Here is a 6,327-nt window from a genome sequence, read left to right as displayed (position 1 = left end):
CAAAGAAGTAACTTGTTCGGTCCATGTCCCTATCTGAATCTATGTGACCCACTTGGCCTCTCCCACTAGCTAGTTCGTTTAGTTATATTGGATATGCATGGGATGCGTTGTATTCATTCATAATTATATATATTATCAAAGCTATTTAAAATTGACGAGAGGGTGAGGGAGGAGAAGTTAAAAATGTTCACAAGAGATAATAGTGAATTAATAGTGTTAGAATAAAGACATTTTATAATATATAAATAGTTACAAATCAATTTTATCTTATGAGTTTTGAGGTTTTATAAGTTTTGCAAAAAAGATTATTGACGCTGATAAAATTTTGCAAATGGTCAAACTTAAATCTTGACAGTAGTTGAAATGCAAATTAAGAGTTCATTTTTTCTCGTTCTCTGATTGGTCTATGTATCAAATTTTATGATTAAAATCTCTTGAATGAATTATTCCTTTATATTTCTTAGTTATAAATCATTTAGTTGGTGGGGAAAAGTTTTTTGTAAGTAATGTAGAGTACACTCCATGGCTAGAAAGGTGTGATCTGGTGGTCTAGACTAGAGTGCAAGATGTCGGTGCTGCAGTCATTTTTGTAAAATTGTGCAATTCAATCTCGTACGCAAAATTGGACTTAGACTTTATTCTTATGGATGAGCTAAGTGGAAGTTGTGACTCAAAGAATTTTTGAGAAGTTTAAACATATTTATGGTCTTAATGATTGTACTTTGTATACATATCTTTTTAGTTTATGTTGTTTCTATTATGGAATATATATGTTTTGTATAAGGTTGTGGAGCAGTTATGTATATTTGAAATAAGACTTTTTAAGAGTCGATTCTTCATGAAGTTATTAATGGAACAAAGTTTTAGAGAAACTTTTCTAATGATGTTGGTTTTAGGACACAAGAGTATGTAGTTTTTGTAGGTTTAGTATGAAGTCATCTTTGTTGGACTTTCTCTATGTAATATAATTGAAACATCTCTCAAATATTCTATATTATTTTATTTAGTATTTGCCGATAAAAATAAGATTGATTTAAATTTAAAATTCACATTTTTTATATACAATTTACATTTTTTTGATATACTTAATTTTATAAAACTGATTTAAATTTATAGTTATTTTTTTAATACGTGTATAAGAGTCACTTAGAGCAGCCTCATAGCATTGTAGGTTTCAATGAGTTTTTTAAAAAATAATCGTTTCTTAATAATAGAAAATTATTTCTTAATTCTCAACCACCCCAATGTACGAAGATGTTGGAAAACAGTAAATGAAGAAGAAACAATAAAACATTATGAAACTACAATTTCATTACAGATAAAAAGGAATCTCAAGTAGAAAAAGGGTCAGATTCAATAAATAAACTCGCAAAATAGTAAAAGGAGAAAATTGTATAGGGATTCACAAATTGAACCGTCGCTCCTTTCTCCCTTCTCTTTGCTTGCATTAATATTAGCCGACCACCTCCATTGGTTTGTTATGGTTGTGGACTCCCTTGCTGCCACCGTGCACGACACTTCTCATTGTTTACTTGCACCACTTCGCATTATTGGGATTGGTGTTGGTCGATTCAAAGCTAAATTGAGCCAAAATGGAGGAAGAACATGGTGACGGTAGTACAAAGAAGGAAGAACCCTTGACTATCTTACCCTTTTTTTACATCATTTGATACTTCAAAATTAGTATAAATATGAAACCAATTTATATAATTTTAGATTTCATTTGAGTTAGTCATAATTATATTTTTGTTTCTTCTTGTCAAACTTCTAGTCTTCAATTAATTAAAATGAATATTAGTTTTAATTACTAAAATTAGGTTTAATTAATTATAAATCTATCATAAATGTAACTATTTTTTTAATTATTGTGTCTAATTTTTTATTTTTATTATTATTACATATGTATTCATATTTATTACAATAAATTATAAATTTATATTTTAATAAATTATAAATTTATATTTTAATATATTTTAAATTTATGTGTATTTATATTTTTTAATTTTATCATAATTTATGTATATTTTTCACCTAATATACATATTTAAAAAAAAAATATATATATATATAATTTTCTTATCTTATTTTTTAGTTTCATCATCAATTTATGTATGTATAAGATATTATGTGTATTATATAATACCATTTTAGTTTTAAGTTTATGATAAAATTTAAAAATATAAATTATATTATATATATTATCTGCATATTTTATTTTTATTATACTTTTTAAATATTTACCCAAGTTATATACTTCTACTTATTTATTTAAAAAATGCGGTTATACTATATATATTTGTGATGAATTAGAAGAACTAAAAGTAATGCATACAACCAAAAGTAAAATTTTATAAGTAATTTTCTCGAACTGGATTGAAACTAAGAGAACGATTCGGACACTTCTTCCTGCACCTCGCTTCTTCCTCTTAGCTGAACTCTCATCTTCTATCTCTTCCACTCCTCCTCCTCGTTCGCTCTAGACTCGGATAGTACCTGCAAAATGTATTCCGACGCTTAAGTTAGACTTGAGGACTCGACACTCAGTATTTAGGATTAGATTATTGCATACCTGGTCCTTTGAGATCTGTGCTAATTTATACAATTATTGTTGGCTCATTATGGTTAATGGGTCTAATAAAAAGATATTAACAAACGTTTGATCATTAATCAACTTTGTTGTTGATCATATCGGTCGGTTTGAATATGGATCTGAACCAGATGCTGAGTCAGAGTCTTATCGTGCGGACTCTACCAGTGCAAGTAATGTATTTAAGTTGTTCAGACAAATTTCAATATAAAATTTTTATATGAAAGCACAATTTTTTATTTTAAAGTTATGTATGGAGATATATTATATAAGTTTACTATGAATAAAAATAATTAAAAGTAATGGATACACTGACATGAAAACTTAAAAAATAGTGTAATTAAGTTGTTAAAAGGATTTCAATATAAAAGTCTTATATAAAATTAAATTTTTTTATTTTAAAGTTATGTTTTCTAACGTGAATTATTTATATTTATAATTTTTTTAATTTAACCTAATTTTAATAAAAAATAAATAAATAAAAAGTATTAGTTTTAAACACAAAGAAGGTGATCTGGAATACAAAACTCACAATAGATATTTTTAAAAAAAATAGTTTTAAAAACAAAAAAAGTAAAATAGTTTCCCAAACTAAATGGACCAATTATTAAAATGGTTGGTTATTTAGTAAGTGATTAGAACAAATGACAAAAATGAGTCTATAATAAAATAAATATTAATATAAAGGTAAAATTGAGAAGTAAATGTGTACACTAAAAAAAGTAACTAAAAAAGTAATTAAGAGGAGAATTCTCTTTATGGATCTTAGAATTAGACTCTGGTTTAGATATTATTCATTAATTTCTTAGTTGCTTTCCAGAAATTTTAGATTTTGTTCTTTGTTTTGTCACAATTTTTTTTCTTTTTAATTTTCGAATTGATTTGTTTCCAATTCTATTGTTGAGATATTGTAGATTTTATTATCTAATTATTCTACTAAAATTTTGTTTTTCATTTTGATTCAAATAAACAACTTGAACTTTTACTTATTAGGCTCACTCACATCGGTCATGCATTATTGTAGTATATGTTTCCAAAGTATCTATCAGGTCGTGTAGTCTAATATATTTACATCAAACTCTTTTTACACCTTCTTCTCCATTAAACTTGATGTTGCTGAGATGATTTCTTTAATTGAGTCGTTGGACCGTCTACTTCATGTAACCACTAGATCATGTAGTCAAACTATCTATTGTGATTAAGAATATAAAATTATCATTAAAAATAGTTAAAATCCAAATAAACTCATTTAGATGAATCTATTCAAAACAATTGGTTTATTCATTATTACAATCCAATAAATCTATGATTAAAGTTTTAAACCCCTTTTTGTTGTTGTGAATTTTTGTTTTCATATATATACCCCTTTTGATTATTTCTTTTCTCCAATCATAGTTAACATGAACTTTGTTCTTGAAATCACTTTGTAATCCCTTAACATTACAATCACTATATATTAATATCTATATTTTTTTGTATTGTATAATATTATTTATTATATACATTTTTCTCTGATTAAATGTCAACAAATATAATAATTTTTATTTTATCCTAACAAATAGTGATTTTCGGTATGTAAGAGGGATTCGTACCATTAAAAGAATACCATTAAACAAATGCAATCTAGTCGCTTAGTACATAGTTAAGTATAATGATAGTCTTATAAACTATGTTAAGCTTTAACAGCTCCATTTCCCAATTCATCTGTCTTTGCCATATATATCCCAATGTCTCTCCTCAATCCAACCCTTGTAGACCATCGTGATGAAGCTTTCAATTCTTGTCTTCAGATTATCATCGGATTCTTCTTGCACTAGCGTTACCATTTCTTCTACATTCTGCACACTTTCATCTTTAATATTACCTACACATTCAAAATATGCATCATCACATTCATCAACTTCGTCATACACTGCGTTCTCTAAAAAACCACCCTGTGTTTCTTCCCCTACTTCAAAAAAAGATGAAGGTAATAAAGTTGAAACCTTGTCAACTTCTGCTAAAGATGGCTTGCGAGTTCCTAGGAGAATGGCCAAAATTATTGTGTTAATCACAAAAAACACTTGAAAAGAGGTTAATGACCTTGAATTGTGAACGGATATTCCTACTATGCACAAAATTACAGGTATTAGTATCCTATCTAGATTCACATCCATGTCTATTGAAACTATTTAGTGATCATGCTTTGATGTAATTGTGTACCAACTACGAATGTCCTAATACATATATAGGGAATTTTTGTTCAATATTTTATGAGGTTTTCTTAACAAACTGGGTAGGGATTTTTTCTTGGAAAGATTGATAGAGTATGTGTACTTGTTTTCTAAGTAATGGAAGCTTCCAAGCATTCGTGATAAGAAATTATTAAGCATTTAATTTCTCCTTTTTACGCTGTTGGATACTACTTCCGTACAAGTTACAGCAAAGAACATTAGCGTGTTGTTTATTGTGGGGACTTTTTCATACACAAAATTCCAAAGAGACTTTATTTAATAGAAATTGGTATTTTTACTTCTTCAACTGTACAAAATAAATTTTTTTTATATACAATTGTCTAATTTCATCAAGTAAAATTTATTATTTTTATTGAATTAAATTAATACAAAAATAATATTTGATTTGATTTTAATTTAATTTAAAGATAATGGTATCATTACGACAATAATGCTTTTAAGATAATAATTTTTAGAACTTAAAAAAAAGTACGATTGAATTTTAATTGAAAATAATATCATCGTAATCAGAATCAAATAATTTGATACAAATTTGAAATAATTGTTGTCGTTATAATTTAAAAATTAAATATGTTTTATTTAAAATAACAACGACACACCCGTAATAACAGTGATTTAAATTTTAAAGTTTTGTAAAATCTCAGAAAATCTCTACAATTCCTTAACACAAAATTGTAATCTAAGATAATTTTTTCGCATTTCATTACATTAGTTTTTAAAACTTACCATTTAATTAGTTCAACAATAGATATTTGATATCCTACCATCTTGTGTATACAACAAGTAGAATCAGATTTTTATCATTTTAGACAATTTGAATTAGTTCAGTTTTTTTTTCAAACAGTTAGTACTAACTCAAACCAAATTGAATTAGTCACATTCAAGCTAATATAACATTATATTTATCATTAAAATGTTACATTAAAAAAAATCTTGAAAATAGTTATATTATGTGTACATATAATTGAGTTGGGTTGAATAGTTAGATTTAAATCAAAACAATTAGTTAAAAACATATCAAACCAATTAAACCCATAAGTATAATCTAACCTGGTTTTTTATTATTTGCTTGGACTGGGTCGAATTTATCAAATTAAACCCAATTTTCGATTATTCACACCGATTACAGCAACCATCCCTACCATTTATCTTGGCCATTAGCCAAATCTTAAGAACATATTTTCTAACAATTTTTTCATTAACAAAAATTTATTAAAACTTAATATCGTGCTATATACTTAAATCACAGATACATTCATTAATTCCAATAAATTTCAGTCCATAATAAATGTTAATAAGAATAAGTATAGTTAAATTTCTTTTTGCCGATAAAAAAAAGTATAGTTAAATTTCTCATTGTTAATGCCATAATAAATTATACACGTTCATTATTCAATGATACAAAAATACTTCGTTCTTTACTCTTGGAACACGTAAGAATTTCTTCATAAAATGATTTGTTTAATATGGAATTTCTGAATGCTAATGGTTAACGTACAGAGAGGG

Source organism: Phaseolus vulgaris, chromosome 3, assembly GCF_000499845.2.
Source record: "Phaseolus vulgaris cultivar G19833 chromosome 3, P. vulgaris v2.0, whole genome shotgun sequence".
NCBI lineage: Eukaryota > Viridiplantae > Streptophyta > Magnoliopsida > Fabales > Fabaceae > Phaseolus > Phaseolus vulgaris.
The sequence above is the reverse complement of the archived record's forward strand: the minus strand, read 5'-3'. Positions refer to the sequence as shown.